Source organism: Antechinus flavipes, chromosome 4 (genome assembly GCF_016432865.1).
Source record: "Antechinus flavipes isolate AdamAnt ecotype Samford, QLD, Australia chromosome 4, AdamAnt_v2, whole genome shotgun sequence".
Classification (NCBI taxonomy): domain Eukaryota; kingdom Metazoa; phylum Chordata; class Mammalia; order Dasyuromorphia; family Dasyuridae; genus Antechinus; species Antechinus flavipes.
In genome coordinates this window covers 204,930,081-204,949,079 of record NC_067401.1, presented here as the reverse complement: position 1 = coordinate 204,949,079, position 18,999 = coordinate 204,930,081, and the positions used below count along the sequence as shown (strand labels likewise).

At 37.3% G+C, this 18,999-nt stretch overlaps 1 protein-coding gene across 1 annotated transcript in view; it reads left to right on the top strand.

Moving 5' to 3' along the window:
* The window catches only part of TRERF1 (transcriptional regulating factor 1), a 277,967-nt gene that overhangs the window by 170,702 nt on the left and 88,266 nt on the right, over positions 1 to 18,999 (top strand). Inside the window, 1 exon segment of the mRNA XM_051996971.1 lies at positions 18,882 to 18,991. The gene's annotated coding sequence lies outside the window, so the exon portion shown is untranslated.

The window sequence follows — 18,999 nt, the reverse complement described above, 5'->3', positions numbered from 1 at the left end:
ATTTACATTTGTTGTTGCTATCATATAGATTGTTTTCTTGGTTCAGGGTATTTCACTTATGAATATGTGAGCTATGAAATCTTCCTGAATTTCTCTATATTTTCCTTTGATTTTTCCGATGTCCTAAAATCTGTTGTATTTTCATTCCATAATTTCTTTAGTTATTCTCCAGTAGATGGAAATTTGCTGTTTCCCAGTCTTTTATTGTGTAAAATACTGCTACAATTATTTTGATGTTGATAGTATCTTTTCTATCTTTGATTTGGGGTTTATATCTAACAATAGGATCTCTGGGTCAAAAGGTATGGACATTTTCATCACTTAGAATAACAGCTTCTTAATGATGATTGTTGTTCTTGTCATGAGTTATTCGATCTCCAGTCCTCTGTGCTCTGCAGATAACCTGTCAGCTCTGATCTTTCTAAACTTCCATTCTCATTTTTTTCTGCCTGACCGCTTCTGACCTTGCTACTTCTTTGATCTTATAGAATCGTGGAATGAACCTTAGAGATCACCTGATCCTACTTTTTACAGTTAGGAATTTGAGTCACAGAAAGAGGTGATACGTTTAAAGTTACAAATCTTGCTAATAGTAAAACTGGGGCTAGAACAGCCCTGTTTTCAGTATACTGTGCCTCACCATTTAGTTCTCACAATTCCCATCCAGTGCCTTCCTCATTGGTCAGTAATTAAATATCTGTGCTTCTGTTAGTGACATTCCTTCTAATGTCAATATCTTAATAGATAAGGGAAATTTTAGGGAATTCCCTGAGAAATAAAGACACTTAATCTTGGTGACATAGCTTATAGGGGTTCGGAACTGAATTTCAACTTGCATCTTCCTGACTCTGCAAGTTCAGCATTCTGTCCTCTAACCCACATTGCTGCTCACCTTCTTGCATTCTGTCTTGAGAACTTCTAAAACATTTTCTTTCTCTCGCTTTTCCATGTGGTACTTTCTTTGCTGTTCTGACCTCCTTCAGATTGGCCTCTGGGACTGCATAGCAGTCGCTTCCTTTCTCCCTCCCCTTCTCTCATCTCTCCGCATGAACACTAAGCTTAGGATAGAATATTAATATTAATGTGTTTATTTGCCCCTGAGCTTGACTTTCTTTCTGTTGCATCTGTGTGTGTGTGTGTGTGTGTGTGTGTGTGTGTGTGTGTGTGTTATATAGTTCCCAGATTTCTGTGTGTTCCTATAATTTTGGTGGCTCTGTAAATGGTTTTTGTCTAAATCGGTGCTTCTCAAGTCTCCTGATTCATGGACTAACCCATAGACCCTTGCTCCTAGTGATTCTCCTCGGGGAATGGGGTGGAGTGTTCCCAGATTCATTTAATGATGCAGCTGGTGACTGATGGATTGAACATTAAATTTGGAATCAGGAATTGTTGATTTAATTTATTAGAAGTGTATGTCATCTTAGGAAAGCCCCATTTAACTATCCTAGACTTTAATTTTTTTTATCTGTTAAATGGGAATACTAATACTTGAGATAGTTACCTCACTGGCGTATCAGCTCAGTAGCATTTATTTAGGTGCTTTAACAGCATGTGCTAGGCACTGTGCTAAGTATTAGGGATACAAAAAAAAAAAGTCAAAAAGACAGGCCCATTAAGAAGCTAGACACAATGGATTGATTATTAGCTGTGTCATCTTGGGCAAGTTACTTGATCCTGATTGTCTTCCCCCAAAAAAGTCTCTGCCCTCAAGGAACTCATTTCCTAAAATTGACTGTGCTCTGTTAATGTGTCTGCTTTTACTTACTATGTTAATTTGGACAGCTGCTGAAATTCTTTGTGCTTTTGGTCTATACCTATGGCTTTCTTGGTATAGAGAATTTTTGGTGTGGAAATTTCCTCCATAGATGCCATGGGACCCAAATGAATCATTTATTTTTTTTTAAATAACAACTTTTTATTTTCAAAATATATGCAAAGATAGTTTCCAACATTCACCCTTGTAAAATATTGTGTTCCAATTTTTTTTATCCTTACATTCCCCCATCTCCTCCAGACAGCAAATAATTCAACTAATGTTAAACATGTGCGTTTCTTCTATACATATTTCCACAATTATCATGCTGCACAAGAAAAATCAGATCAAAAAGGGGAAAAATGAGAAAGAAAACAAAAAGCAAGCAAACAACAACAAAAAAGATGAAAAGACTATATGTGGATCACAATCCACATTCAGTCCCAACAGTCCTCTTCTTGGATGCAGATAGCTCTTTCCATCACAAATCAATTGGAATTGGCCTGAATCCCCTTACTGTTGAAAAGAGACGCAACCATCAGAAATGATCATCACATAATCTTATTGTTGCTGTGTAGAATGTTGTCTTGGTTTTATTCACTTCACTTAGCATGATGAGTTCCTGTAAGTCTCTCCCGGTCTCTTTGAAATCATCCTGTTGATCATTTCTTATAGAACAGTAATGTTCCATTACAGTTATATACATAAATTATTCAGCCATTCTCCAACTGTTGGGCATCCACTCAGTTTTCTCTTCCTTGCTACTACAAAGAGGCTGCCACAAACATTTTTACACATGTGGGTCCCTTTCCCTCCTTTATGATCTCTTTGGGATATAAGTCCAGTAATAACACTGCTGGGTCAAAGGGTATGCACAATTTGGTAACTCTTTGAGCATAGTTCCAAACTGCTCTCCAGAATGGTTAGATCAGTTCACAACTCTACCAACAATGCATCAGTGTCCCAGTTTTTCTATATTTCCTCCAACATTTATCATTCTCTCTTCCTATCATCTGAGCCAATCTTAAGCATGCAGTAATATTAGTTGTCTTAATTTGCATTTCTTTGATCAGGAGTGATTTAGAGCATTTTTTTAATATGACTACACATGACTAATTTCTTCATTTGAAAATTATCAGTTCATATCCTTTGATTATTAATTGGAGCATAACTTATTCTTATAAATTTGAGTCAATTCTCATGTATTTTTAAAATGAGGTCTTTATTAAAATCCTTGGATGTAAAATTCCCCCCCCCCCCAGTTTTCTGCTTCCCTTTTAATCTTGTCTGCATTGGTTTTGTTTGCACACTTTTTAAAAACTTAACATAATCAAAATTATCCACCAAATGGATCGTTTCTTATGGAAAGGGCTAGAAGCCGGTTGGCTTAACTTCAGTCTATCTCTGGTGTTCTGCAAATGCACTTGTTTAACATTATACTCTGTGTTGAATGAGCAACTCACTACATTCTCTATTTTGCTAGAGGCTAACGTGCCCCCAATATGTCCCACAGTGTTATTTAGTAATCCACAGCAGCCTGTGACTTTCCAGTTTTTTGAGGAACTTTGTGAGGCTGTTTGCCATGTCTCTCCTTTGTTTAATTAAGAAGCTTCGGGGACTTCATCTTGCCTCTTGGATAAAATAAAAGTTTCTCTCATTTGTTATGTAAAAAAATCTTGACAAGTCTGGTTCCAACCTAATTTTCCAGAATTATTTCATATCTTTTTTCTTCATGAATTCGATGTTCCCACTAAACTGTCAGTAAGTCAGCCAACAAGCATTTAAGTGCTGATTACAAAGACAGACAGAAAAATAGTCCCTGTTCTCAGAGGAGCTCATAGTCTGCCAGGAAGATAAAATGCAAACTGCAATGTAGAAACAAATGTACAACCTTCCTAATGTCATCGTTCTTTTTGAGAATGAAAGACAAATAACAAACTCTGTGAGGAGGAGGGGGAGTTGCTCCCATTGGGGATCCAACTGAATGGTTGGTGTCCTTCCTTCTCCAAGAGAACCAAAATGACATCACTACAGTGTGTCTAACTGTGGCTGATCAGACCCAATACAAGCTCGGAATCCTCTGCCACAGGCCTGACACAAAGAGTCCCTAGGAACATTTGGGGTACCTCCCCTAACTTTGCACATCTCACGTTTCTTGTGAGCTACTTTAATTCTGTTCTTATAGAGCACAAAATAGCATGTTCTCTGATGAGGGCACGGCATGCTGGACAGTTCTGCGCCAGAGTCTCCTATGACATACAATCAATTTTAAATTTCTTAAAAGACCTTGTATTGCTTTTTCTGACCACCTTGTGTGTACTTGCCCTGTGTTAATTCTATAGTCTTTTTGGCAAGTGTACATTTGGCATTTGAACAATGTGGCCAGCAAATACATATCCAACTGGAATTGGGCAACTAGATTTCTTCTCCTCTCCCTTACACTCCCCTCCCACTAACCCTAAGTCCAACTCTAACTCCAACTCCAACCTTAATCCTAACCCAAAATCAACTCTGGCTCTCATTGACTGATTACCAATAGTTCCCAAGCCACGTTCCACTGGTTCATTGTTTGGGCCCTGGCTGGGTCAGAGTGAATGTAAATAGCAATTGTTTCTGTTTTGGCCAGAAACTTTGAGCTTCTTCCCCTTCCAGATTGATTGATTGATTGATTGACTGACTGAATTACTTATTTTGATTAGATAAAAGAGACCTTTCTCTAACCTCTTTGAAAGAGGAGACTCTTTGCCTCAGTTGCTACTTAGCCTTAATCTGTGAATGGATACAGCTTCATTGCGTCCAGGGCCATCTCCAATCATCCTGAGCTATATCTGGCCACTGGACTCAGATGGCTGGGGGGAAGGGAGAGGGAGAAGTGAGACAGGTGACCTTGTGCAGCCTTTCCTCCCTTAAATCCAATTCATTTGCATGTCACAGCATCACCTCCCTGATGTCATGACTCTCTTTGAGATTGAAGGACAAATAACAACAACCTTTTACCTAGTCTTAATCACTGATGGGACATTGCTGAGATCTGTTAAAGACCTTAGCTTAAAAAGACCAAGTTCTCCCTCTGCATCCAGAGCCATCTCCAGTCATCCTCATCTCTATCTGGCCACTCCCTGACGTCATGGTCCTACAAAGGACAAACAACAAACCGTCATATCCAGTCAGTGATTTGAGGATTTCACTTTCTGAGGCTCTGTTTTCCATGCTTGTTTAAGAAGCTTCAATGACTCCCTGTTGCCTATTGGATAAAATAAAAGTTTCTCTGATTTCTTATTTTTAAAAAGCTCCTCACAAGTCTTTGTAGACATATTTTATAACGTTTTCCTTCATGAATTCTGTGTTCCTACTGAACTGTCAGTAAGTCAGCCACCAAATATTTATTAAGTGCTGACTATGTGCCAGGCACTGCGCTATGCCCTGGGGATACATAGAAAGAGAAAAGTAGTCACAGCTTTCACCGGAGTTCACAGTCAAAGGGTGAAGATAAAATGCAAACTGCCATGTACTAAATGGATAAATTGGGGATAATTAACAGCAAATTACTATATGTGGTATTCTATTTCCCACCTTTGTACCTTTGTAGTGAAAGCCCTCCTGTCTGATTGTTCAACTTCCTCACCATCACCTCTTGAAGTTTCTAGCTCTTCAGGGTCTAGCTCAATCTGCCTCCTTTCTTAAAACTTTCATTGTCTCTGCAGTATCCATCATAGTTTGTTATTGTTCATTTGTTTTCAGTCATATTCTACTGACCCTTAGTGGGGTTTTCTTGGCAAAGATGAGAGTGGGTTGTCATTTCCTTTTCTAGTACATTAGTTCCCCTATTTGGCCAGTGCCACTTAACTGATTGACTAACCTAGTGTTCTTCACCTTTAATTACTTAGTATTTTGTTTTGCATTTATATTTATTTGTCTGTTTATATATTCTTCCTCCCCACTCTCAAGAAAATATAAGGTCCTTGAGGACAGGAATCATTTTTTTTTGTCTTTATGTCTCCTGTTCACTGGTGTTCTTCACAGTACATGGAAGACAGTAGGCATTTAATAAATGCGTCATGAAAAGGATCTGGGACTGCCTGTATTCGACTTGCATTTTTCATATTAGGACATCATCCTTGTAGGCATAGTCTAATTTTCCATCTAAAGTAAAGAGAATCAGTAGTACCAATAATATAAGACAGGTTTTGTTTTTGTTTTGTTTGCAAATCATCACCCTTGTTTGACTTTGGCTTATGTTTAATGTTTCCTTTTTCTCCCCTTTTTCCTTTTTTTTTTTTTAAATGTTTCCTTTTCCCCCAACAGATTCTTTGGGGTTTTTTTTTGTTCCTCCTATTAAAAATCACTTTTCATTCCTCTGGGTTAGCAGCTAGATTATGGGGAAGCAGCCCCCATGAGTTGAAAGGATGAAAAAGGGAGGAGTCATTGTAGGAATAAAAAATATTTTGAAGTCTGTCTCCACACAGGGAACCCATAGTCCAGGGATGGAGGGGAGTGAAGACCATTACTGCTTTTCTCATTTGGGCTATTTAAATAATCTCCCTGTGGGGAGCCACACATGAATAGGATGCTAATTAGGACCTTTCTTCATAGTAGGTGGTGTATCAGCATTTTCTTCCTTACTATAAAACGAAGGGCATTATCCAAAAGTTTATTCTGTTGTGTTTGACCCGTTGTGACCCCATTTGGAGTTTTCTTGGCAAAAATACTAAAGTGGTTTGTCATTTCCTTCTGCAGTTTATTTTATAGAAGAGGAAACTGGGACAAACAGGATTAAGTGACTAGCTGGAGATACCCAGCTAATAAATGTTTGAAGCCAGATTTGAACTCAGAAAGATGAGTTTTCCTGGTTCCAAGCCCAGCACTCTGTCTACTGTGCCACATTTTTGTTTCAACATAGCCAAAATATATCTTCCTAAAGAAGGAGAATTTCTACCTGAAATTCTCCCATTACAATTTCATTCCTTTGGGCGGTAGGCAAATGGGTCTTTAATAGCAAATGCAACACTGGGTAGTAGAATGAGTCTGGGGCTGCAATCAAAAGACTGGCTAAATTTATGGATAAGGTACTTATTTTCCAACTCTAAGTCTCAGTTTTTTTCATCTGTAAAATGAAAAGTTGAATTTGAAAAGCTCTAAAATAATTTTTGACTATTAAAATCTTTCTTTTGATCCTACATATTTTTGGGAAGAGGCTTTACCATAGCCTCTTATCAGATAATGCTTTAACTGGGATTAAATAAATTTCAATTCAGTCAACATTTACTAGGTATCTACTCTGCATACACCATACTAAGAATGGGGATACAGGACAAACAAGAAATTATCACCATCCTTATAAATCCTGAATCCTTTGGACTGATAGGAAAAAGACACAAACGGGATGGATGAAAACAAGGGATAAGAGTCAAAGAGGATTGATGAATAGGTGCCAAAACTCAACCTTGTCCCAAGTTTTGTGGAATTGTAGTAGTTAAAGACAGAATAGTGAGCAATAAAGCATGTTCTTAGGTGCTTGTCAGTTGGAGAAAAATGAAATGAGTTACATTTTCCTCCCCTGCTTCTGGCTTTTTGTTCTCTCTAACATGAATAATATGAATACTTGAGCATCTTCAAATTGGTTTTTTTTTTTTTTTATTAGACCAACTCTTGACTTCACATCTTATTCAAAATCTGATACCATTTGCTTTGGATTTATTCAGGAAACTCCTTGAAAAAAATGTAAGATCAAAGTATTCCTTCCTTTTTTTAGAAAAATTCATCCTTAAATCTTTTATTGTTGTTCTTTCTTTATATCATTATTCATTATCATTTATATCATCATACTTCTAATTACCACTCTCTATTCCAATTACTAGCCTCCAACCAATAGAACACTCTCTTGCAACAAAGAAGTGGTCAAGCAAAATGAAATCATTGCAATGACCATTACTAAGAATGTATGTCACATTTTATATCTGTAGTTCATCACCTCTCTGTGGAGAGGTATGAGACAAGTTTCACTCTAAGTCCTTAAAATCACAATAAAACCTCAGATTTTCAAATGTTCTTAGTATTGAAGATTAGTATTTGTCTTTGTGTGTCAAAGGTGCAATTCTCTTTCAGTTATCTGTAGTACTTCTTTTAGAGTATTATTGGTCATGTATGTAAAACACATTGCAAACTTTAAAGCTATTTTTTTAGTAATAGTTTTTTAATAGATCTATTTTGGTTTCCTGAGGGAGGGAAAAGTGTAAAGTTGAAGAAGAATGCTTCCTGAAGAGATGATAGATCCATTGACTTTAGAGTTGGATACTACCTCAGAAATCATCATTGCTTAAACCTCTCATTTAACATATAGGGGAGCTGATGCCTATAGATGTTTAATGACTTACCCCAATCCAAATCACCAGTAAATGATAGCTCTTGAATTCAAACTCAAGGACCACTTGCTTCATATCCAAAGCTTTTCCACCCCCTCCATCATGCTTCTACAAGAATAAAGGCACAGACCTGTAAGAATCTCATCATGAACATCAAAAGCTTGCCAACTGACTTTACAATTTATATTTTATTTTTATTAGTATTTTTTTTTGCATACCACAGAGATCTACCAGTAGATATTACAAAGGAGGGAGATTTCCAGTGGTGTGCTCCAGAGATCTCCTTTGCTTTGTACTTTTCAACATTTTTCTCAATTACTTAGATGAAAATGTAAAACCTGTACCTATCAGATTCATGGATAGTATGAAGCTAAGAAGAATACATATTGAAAGACAGACTCTAAATCCAGAAAGATCTCAAGAAGCTAGAATGGTTGACCAAATCTAATATGATTAAATTTAAGAGAAAAAAATGTATAAAACCTCACCCGTGGGTTCAAAATGTCAACTGCATAAATATTTAATGAGAATGTGAGTAGGCAACAGTTCAGAGGAATAAAAAAAGACCCGAGGGTTTCAGGGAACTGAATGTTCAATATGAGTTAAAGTGGGATATTGCAGCCCCCAAAATTAGCACCTTTGGCTATATTCATAGATGCATATTTGTGAAAGATTATCTCAAGGTACTTGCTCTGGTTAGACTACATTTGGAATATCTTGTCCTGTGCTGATCTCAGTGAGGAAAAGACACTGGCATATTAGAGCATATTCTTACGATAGCTACCAGAATGGTTATTGGAAACCATGTGTTTTTAGAGTATCAGCTGAAAGAATTGGAAATGTTTTACCTGGGCAAAAAGAAGATTTGGGTGGTAAATAACATGTGACAAAGGAATTAGGTTTGCTTTGTTTTGATTAAGTGGAATTAGAAGCAATAAATTAAAACTTTTTAACAATGAAATCTGTCCAAAAGAGAAAGTATACTTCCTTGACAAGTATAGTAGATTACCCATCCCTGGACTCAAAGGGGAGGTGTTCAAGAAAGACTAGATGATCCTTTCTCAGACGAAAAAACAAAATCACTGTTACCCTCTTCCAACTTTTGGGGATCTTTTATGCTAGATTCCATTACTTTAGACAGAAACAAATTTAAAAGGACTATAATAGCATTCCCCAGCTTAGTCATGTTGGGGAAAAGATGTCTGCATATCTTTGTGTAGATGTGATGATGGGCTCTTAATTCTTCTAATCATGGTGAATCTGAAACCATCTGTTACACTTGGATCCATGAAATAATTTCCTCCCTCCATCCCCAATCCTTTACTTTGTTGGTGTCATGAGGATTCATTTAATTTAACATAAATTTGTCAAGTACCCATATATCTGAGACGTTATACTAAGTTCTGGGAATAATTAGGATAAAAAAGGACACAAATCCTGTCCTTGAAGATAACACATTTTAGTTGGGAGTGATAAGGTGATTATGAAAATAACTACAGTATTAGTTAGAAATGATCCTGTGATAAAATTTGTAAGCAGAACTGTAACTAGGGTTGGATAATTGAGCCTTTGTCTCCAGGGCGTCAAATCCTTAAGCAGCTTAGAAAAAATTGAGTTTAACATTTAGTTAGTCAGAATAACCTCTCTCAGCCCCAGGTGAATTGAGGACATATTTAGTCCTACTTGCCTTAGTATTGATATTTCTTATTTGCTACATGGGAAAAATCAATTAGAGTAGCCTGAAAGATCTGAATTACTGGTTGTGGAAATCAAGAAAGATTTGGAAAATTTACCAAAACCGTCCTAGCCAGAGAAAAATTAAAACCTAATTTTGAAGATTTCTGACTCCCTTTAAAGCACCCATTTCCCTATGCAGAAACTCTTCCAGATGTCCGAATCTTTTCTTTCTTTTCTGACTTTAGGGTATATAGACAACAGCTGGTTTCCATCCATGCTCCCTCAAAAAATTCTTGGCAAAATTGAATTACATATTCTCCTCTTATCCTTCATTTCTTCACTGACATTTTAGGGGAAAGACGGCATGATCAAAGAGATGTGCTATTTTTCTTCCTCGTGCCCTTTGTTAATAACCCAACATAACTCAAAACTGCCTCTGCCACTTAGTGATTTTTCCAAGTCACATTACAAGGATTTTTCCCCAGTATGAATGAACAGTGTTCTAAAAGTTATAGGTCTTTTTCTTTGGGGGGGGGGGAAAGAAAAGGAGGGGAATTTCTCTTTTTCTGTATAAGTAACTATACAAATACTGGTAGCTTATAAAATTGGCCTGGGCCAACAAGATGCTTTTGAAAGACACAATGTATTTAGACTCAGAGGATCTGGATTAAAATCCAGACTATCTTATCTATGTGGCCAGAAAGTTCTTTAATTGCTCTGGGCCCCATTTCTTCTTCTGTAACTGGAAGATAAGGGAGGCAGGATTGTGGATTTTTTCATTCATTATATTTGCATCCACAGTTCCTGGCACATAGTAGGCATTTAATACATTTTTAATAATTGATTGATAAATAGCCTCTAAGATTCCTTTCTAGCTTTAAGTTATGAATCATCTGTTACGGTAGATGGGGCAGTTAGATGGATAAAACAATAAAATTGGAGTCAGGACAATATGAGTTCCAGTCTTGCCCCTTTACTAGCAATTTTACCCTCAGCAAGTCACTTAACATCATTCTCTGCCTCAGTTTCTTCATCTGTAAAATGAGATGATAGCATCTATGTATGAGAATCCAATGAGATGATTTACATAAAGTGTTTGTAAATAACAATTGTTACTGTTCATTTAGAGAAAAGATAATAGACTGAAAACTGCTTGGAATCTCCAGAGGTTTTCTTGTCCAAGTCTACAATTTAGAAATGAAGAAACTGACTTCTACACTTTTCTAAGACAGTACTGAGGCACAACCTTAAGAATCGGATGATGATCATTTGATTTGCCCCCTTCCAGTCACTTTAATATGAAAGGTTACATTCTCTCTGTGATAGAGTATCCATTCTGGTGTGAAGACTTGCTGAACCCTTTTCAGGTTTGCTCATCCACTTTTGGTGTCTACCTGGCATTCAGTTCTTACCTATGGCTCTTAAGCTACAGCATGCAGTGACCACAGTCTGGTCCACACACAAAACCAGGTTAAGGTTAACCATAGGCCTCAAACCCATTGGTGAGTTGGGGCTGTCTTCTCCAAGCATATGGGAAATTCGCCTCAAAATGAATAGATATGAAGAATTTGTTACAGTGGCTCTGAAGATAGCTGAAATAGATGCTGTGGAATACTTAGAGCTTGGTGAATAGGCTGAGATCATCCACTCTATCCTGGGCCGTCTCCAGTTTTGATTTTTGTCTTGCCATTGGCCTTAGATGATTTTGGGAGAGAGAGCAAGGATGATAGTTTTGCCCAGCTCAGTTTTGCTTAAATCCAGTTCATGTAGGAGTTAAGACATCACCCTGTGATGTCATTGGTCCTCTTAGAAAACGAAAGATTTACATCCATGAAATATAGTTCTTTGATATATTCAGGTAGTAGTACTACTTGAATTTTATTGCTGTCTTTTATTTTTATTTAATAGCCATTTCTAGGTATCTTCCTCTGCCATGAAAAAGAAAAATATAGTTAAGTAAAGCCCATTTTCCTCTGCCCAGGTCTGAAAATATCTGTACTTTCTACATTGAAAGAATAGTATTCCTTCTTGTCTCCCCACAAAAGATCAGTTATTATAGTGATTTAGTATACACAGTATTTCATTTTAGTGTTGTGTTCATTTCCATTTATTCTAGTTCTTGTGACTAATTTTCCTAGTTCTTACTGCCCTCTACATCAATTCATACAAGTTGAAAAGTTATTTGGTGTATTTACTAAGATTAATTTTTTTTTGTGAGCAATCTCTGAACATGAGGGTTGAGGAATATGTTGGATATGAGAGGAGATAGCCTACCTGGATATAAGAATTTGTTGTAGAGAGTTCATAAAGTGAATAAACTATGTCAGTGAGATTTGTCGGTACAATAAAAATTCCCTGATTAATTCAAGGGAAAGACCAGTTTAAATGAGAAAGTTGGTGTGCAGGAACTGATAGTGGAGAGTATTTGGACTGGTTGCCTAAAACAGACCTTTGGTTTCAGTCCTGACCATGCCATTGACTAATTGTTATCTTGGGCAAATTGCTTCATCTCTCTAAGCCTCAATTCTTCATCTATAAAATGAAGGATGTCAAAGGATCATTGATTTTGAGCCAGAAGATACATTCAGAACATCATTTATGAAACTTCAACACTTAAAAAAACCCCAAACAACAAATGTTAAATATTTTTTAACATATAGTTGAGGAATAAAATATTATTTAAAAAAATAATTAAACGGCAAAAGGTAAAAAAGATCATAGAAGGAGTTGTAGGACTTTTGCATCTATAGGGGAATTTGAGCTGGAAAGGAAGTACCCAAGTTCATAATCTTGTCATTATCCTCAGTTCCTCAGTCTGCCTCACTTTAAATATCTAGTCACTTACCATTTTTACTATATTTCTCCTATATGTTCTCTTTTCTCCCCTCACCTATAAGTTCAAAAGGTGAACTTAGCTCCTTTCTCCTCTTTTTTTTTTTTTTTTTTTTTTTGGATTTTTTTGGATTACTCATTGGTCTCTCTGCCTCAAGTCCTTCCCTAGTCCCATTTAGCCTCCACATGGCTGCCAAACGGATTTTCCTGAGTCTAGGGTCTAATAATATCACTTCCCTCCTCAATAAATTCCCATGGCTCCTTATTGCTTCCAGAACAAAATAAAAACTCCTACATGAGTTTTTAAAGACCTTAACAATCTGGCCCACCCCCAATCCAGAATGATTACAAATTCCTAATTAATGAAATGGATGGATATAAAGAAAAAAACGTTCATTGTGGGATTGAGATATGGATATTAGTTCTTCCACTTACTAGTTGTGTGCACGAGGTATTTTTCTTCTGGGCCTATTTCTTACATAAACTTAGCATAACTCTACTTCCACCTCTTACCAATCCCTTATAGGGTTTTATGTATCTGATCAGGTGATGTATGAATAGTATCTTATTTGTAAAATACTATATAAATGCAAACTGAGATTATGATTAATAATCTTGTCATTGTGAGTAATGAAGTTGACCTGTATTTTGCAACTGCTTTTGCCCTCTCAGGTTTGGGTGGAGGGATTGTGGGGGTAGGGTAAAGAGGACAAAACTTAATAAGGGCCTACTGTGTGTAGGCACTTTGCAAATATCTCATTTGATCCTCACTGTGAGGTAGCTGCTATTATTATCCCTATCTTGCAGCTGAAAAAACTGGAGCAGAAAACAATTAACAGACTTATGCAGTAAATATCTGAGGCTACATTTGAACTCAAGTCTACTTGACATTGAGCTCAGCACTCTACCCACTATACCAGTAGTAATGATCTTGGGACAAATATTTCCTTCCATAGGACCTTAGTTTCCTCATTTGTAATCTCAGGGAGTCATTCATTCATTTGGTCAATAAGCATTTATTATAGATGGCCTATTTTAATTTTGTAAGTGATCATTCTCATAGTGAAAGAAACTGAATCCCTCTGAAAGGAAATGGCAGAGCAAGGATTTGAACTCTTGGAACAGATCCAGCGCTTTTGCCATAAACTAAACTAAGTTCTCATCTATCCCTGACATTTATAATCCTCCGTGCCCCTCAGTGTCTCCTTCCCTTAGGGCAACCGCATCATGATTGGAATGGCACATCTCTTTAGTCTTGTTGGCAAGTACTAACTGGCATGTCTACATTTATATAGCATAGCTTCCAGAAAAGCAAGGTGTCTTAGCAACAGTATTCAAGTGCTGGGAGAGGAATAATGGGAAGATTCAGGGGGAGAACTCTGCCCTGGGGAGATCCTGGGAGCTTTTAAGGAGAAAAGGAAGCCTTCCTTGCTCACCAATCCCAGCCACAATGGTATCTATGACAGGAATATTGTCCAGCTCCTTAGCAGGTTCGATTTAGTTGAACAAACATTAAGAGACTACTCTGTGCCTGCTATTGTATTAAAGGCATGGAACATAAATATAATCCCTGTCCTCAAGGAACTTGCTTTCTATTGAGGACATGGATGCAGATAAATAAATGCAAAGGAATTTCTTGAGTGATGGGGTAGTGGCGCTGGCTAGGAGCTCTTTATATTCTTTGCATAAGGAGGAAAATCATGGAGACAGAACAATTGCTCATCTTCATCCCAAACCTGGGATTTCTCATAAGACTAGTAGTTCTCTGTACTGGTTTCTCAGTTGTCCCCAAATTTCTCATTTCCCATTTCCCCTTAAAAAAACAATCGTCCCCAATCCTAGCTGTGCCAGTTTTTTCTTTGCAGTAGGAAGCATGGAAGGAATACTTAGCACCTTATTTTGTTCTGGGGCTTCCTTTCTCATTCACCCTGCTTGTTTCTCCTCCATCCCCTTAGCCTGTCCCTACTTTTCTTTTTAGTAGGAAATAAGAGGTTTTCATTTTACTGGCCAGGCAGTTGGGGAAAACTTCTGGATTCAGATTTTAGAATCATAGTTTGTAGAACTTAATCCCTTCCCTATACCCCAAGTATGGGGGGAAAACCTTTTTATTTATTTACGTAATACTACTACCTGATCATCTTTATAGAGTGCTTTTATGTAGTTTTGCAAAAGCAAAGTGCATAAATTGTTTGGGAGGGGTATTATTAACCCCGTTTTGCAGATGAAGAAACTGAGTCTCAAAATGATTCCTGCTTTGTTTTGGTCCAACTATCTGATAAATCTGAAGCGGGATTTGAATTTGTATCCTCCTGATTTCAAGTGCATCATTTGATTCACTGTGTTTGTTAATCCTTGTAATGACTCCATGCCAATGGGTGTGGTCCCAGTCAAACTGAGCTTAGAAGGTCTCCCATTGCATCTAGCCATATCACTATCTGACCCCTGGTCCCAGATGGCTCTGGAAGGGAAAGTGAGGCAGGTGATCTTGCTCAGCCAGTTCACTTTCCTGTCATGGCATCCCCTCCCTGATGTCACTGTGCTCTTTGAGAACAAAGGACAAACAATAACCCAGACAAAACTGTTACATGGGATCAAGTGGGGGGAGGAGGGAGGTAAGGACACTGACTTTGTAAAATGTATATTAGAACTCAGGTAACCTTAGAAGCCGGCTAGTTCATCCCTTCACAACATAGTCCCAGAAAGAGCTATGCAGATGACAATTATAAAGGGATGCAATTTGAAATTGATACTTAATTCTTTCTATACCAGCACCATAGTACCTTCCTAGAAAAACAACTTTTTAGAGTATGCATCCTTGGTGCTGCTTAAACAATTACCTTTCTCTTCTGGACCTGAGTTTTCTTTGTCAGATAAGGGATTTGGAGAAATTGTTTTATAGGGTCTCTTCCCTCTCAGACAAATGATGATTCTCTTTGCTAGAACGTATCAGTAGCTTGTGGTCTGAAGGAATAATTTCTCCCAACTGTCAACATCACCTTCTAACCTGAATCTCTATGAGTAGCTTTTGTTGTTGTTGTTCAGTGTTTCCTACCTACTTCCATTGAGTACTTCAACTTAATTTGGGTTGATTTCCAGTTACTGTATTGACTTATTTGTGTATAAACAGTTACTCCCCTCAAATCTCATCTTAGCCAACATTTCAGCATTAATGACATACAATCTTTGCAATGTTACAGACAACAGGCTTCAAAAACATTCTGTTGCTATAGAAATGTTTATGATGTGCTTATCTCTAGGACTCCATAAGAGACAAACTCTCAAATTATAGATGATTTAGAGTTTACAATGGGAGTATGTGTGTGAGTGTGTTTGAGAGTGGTTGGCATTTGCATTTAAAAATGCCTGAACCTTTGAAGAAGGAAGTTTTATTTCTGCAGTTATCTCTAAAAGTTTAAAATAGGAACTACTTAAAAGCTAACAGCTTTGTAAAGAGAGCTTTTTCTTTTAAACATTCAAATGAGTGAAAATGACTTCTAATGTTTCCCTCAAGTATTAATACAGAAAGAATTTAAAGACTTTTTGAAGTCATCTGTCACAGTTTCTTAATTTAAAAAAAAATCATGTTTGTAGTATTAACAATAGATATTAACACCAGAAAGACCCTTGACATTTTGAGTGCTCAGATCCTACATGTTTATCTCAGTTCATTTTGATGGGTGGATCATGATTTTTATTAAAAAAAATATATGCTTCAGATGGCACTTTGGATGGAGTTGCTATACTAGAAGGAGTCAGATCAGGGTCATTTGTTCAGGTCAGTCAGTGAGCACCTATTAAGCTCTTACTGTGTATTATGCACTATGTCAAACACTATGTTACGGCCCCCAAAAAAGTCCCATGGAGAGTACATTCTAATGAGGAGATAAGTGGTAAATAATAAAGCCATTGGAATTCTGGTATTCTCAGAAGTGAAGGCACTAGCAGCGGGGGTGGGGTGGAGATTGGGCATGGATCAGAAAGGGCTTTCTAAAGGTGAGCTTTGACCTGAATCTTGAAGGAAGCCAGATAAACTGAGAAGCAGAGGATTCCAGGTACGGTGACAGTGCAAAGGCATGGATATGGGTGTTGTGTTTGATCAACAGCAAGTAAGCCAGTTTAACTGAATTTAGAGTATGGGGAGTGAAGTAAAGATAGGAGGAGATCATATCGTGAAGAGTTTTTCACGCTCCACCAAAGGAGTTTATATTTGATCCTGGACGTAATAGGGAGTTCATTGAGCCAAGGGAATGACGGGGTTCAAACTTAAGCTTTAGAAAAAAGCCTCTTGACAGCTGAGTAGAAGATGAATTGGAACAGGGAAGACAGTTTGAAAGATATTTCAGGAGGTGATGAGGGCCTAAATTCAGGTGATGGCTGTGTTTGCAGAGAGAAGAGGATGTATATTAACTATTGTAAAGGTAGAAGTGAAATGATTTGGCTACAGATAAATATGTGGACTGAATGAGAAGTTGAGGATGACTTACCATTGGGAACCTGGGTAATTGGATAGTGCCCTTAAAATTAATAAGGAAGATGGGAAAGATAATGAAGTCTGCTTTGGACATGTTGAGTTTGATATGTCTTTGGGACGTTCTGTTTGAGAGGCAGTTGGTGATAGATCTGGGAATCATCTATCTACATAGAGATGATAATTGCCTAGCTGAAGAGATAACTGAGTTAGTATAGAACACCTAGAAGAAGGGCTCAGCCTTTACCTGTGGAGGACTTTAGTGCAAAGTAGGTTGAAAAGATGTGGTCAAACAAATAGGAGAACTGGGAGAGAGAATAGTTTCAAGAAAATGTTGAGGGGAGAAAGGATGCCAGAAGAGAAGGCGATCCATAGTGTTTAGTGCTTCCAAGAGGTCAAGATGGTTGAGACTTGAGAAAAGGTTATGAAATTGGTTCCTTGAGATCACTGATAACTTTGGAATGGGCAATTTCATTTTAAATGGGGTGATGGGAGGGTCAGAAGCCTGATTATAAAAGGATTAGAAGAGAGAAAGAGTACTGATAGTATCCTAAAATGTGATGGGAGACTGGCATGTGTGGGTGCCCCTTCTCAGATCACCCAAAGTCTTGCTTCCCAGGAATCCTGTCTTCATACCATTCTTGTGCTCCAACTCAGAAATTTTAGGATATTGCCTTGCTAAATTTTCATAGTTCCTTTTTTGGTAGAAAGGAAAATTCTTGGAAAAATATGAATTGGTCTTTGTCTCCAACAATAATATAAATCAGACCTGAGTTCATATCATACATCACTTAACCAATGATATGACCCTGGCCAATTTGTATAACCTCTCTGTACTTCAGTTTCTTTATCTGCAAAAATGGGGAAGAGGTAGTGATTGTTCTCAAAAGACCAAAATGCTCTTTCCAACTGTAAATCTATGAATCTATGAGTTGTAGAGGGAATAAGTACTATAGAAAGTGAGATGGTGTGTGCCCCAACTTACATGTTGAGTAAGTTGGTTTTAGGAAGGCTTTATGGAAGGAGATTCTTAAAGCATGACCTTGATAATGACTGTGATTTTCATAGGCAGAGTGAAAAAGGCTGCGTCATATTTGGAAAATAATAATCTGAACCCAAATGGAATTTCATTCAGTGTGTTCAACAACAATGGGTAAACTAAGCTGATTGGAGTAGAAGAATATATATAAGGGAATCATGGGAGGATAAGAATTAGGAAAATAAGGTAAAATTTCCCTGTAATCCTCATTCTGTATAATATCATCCAAAAAATGCTGCTGCTATTTATTTCTAGTTTAAGTAATATCTTTCTGATAAGTGAGGGGGAAAGGAGGTTGTGGAATTAAGGCCTATTAGGATGATTCAGTGATCAATAACTTCATAAGGAAACTATTGTCTTTGTGACACCCTCAGAGTCTCATTAATCATGTGATCAGTGCACAATAAATATTTCATGATTGTTAAAAAATATGTAGTGATGGTGACTGATAAGAGAGGGAAATGTTATCCTGAGACAGTTCTATATGTTTAATTCTATATCTAGTAGAATATCTTAGACAAAATAGATAATCTCAATTTTCCAAATGAATTAGGGAAAGGAAAGGAGAATAAGCATTTATATATGGCTTACCATGTGTCAGGCACTATGTTAAGTATTTTATACAAATATTGTCTCATTTGTATGATGATTCATCCTACATGTATCCTCATTTGATCCTTATAGCAATTGTGGAATGAAGATGCTTTTATTAGATGATGAGAAGTAATTCTTTTTTCCTTTCTCTTCCAGCCATACCAGGCTCCTTCCCCCACCCTGTGAGCAGCATGCAAACAGCATGACGGGCCATAGAAGTGACCAGAGCCAAAAACTTTACTCAGCCAATTGCTGCCAAGATCACGGTGAGGTT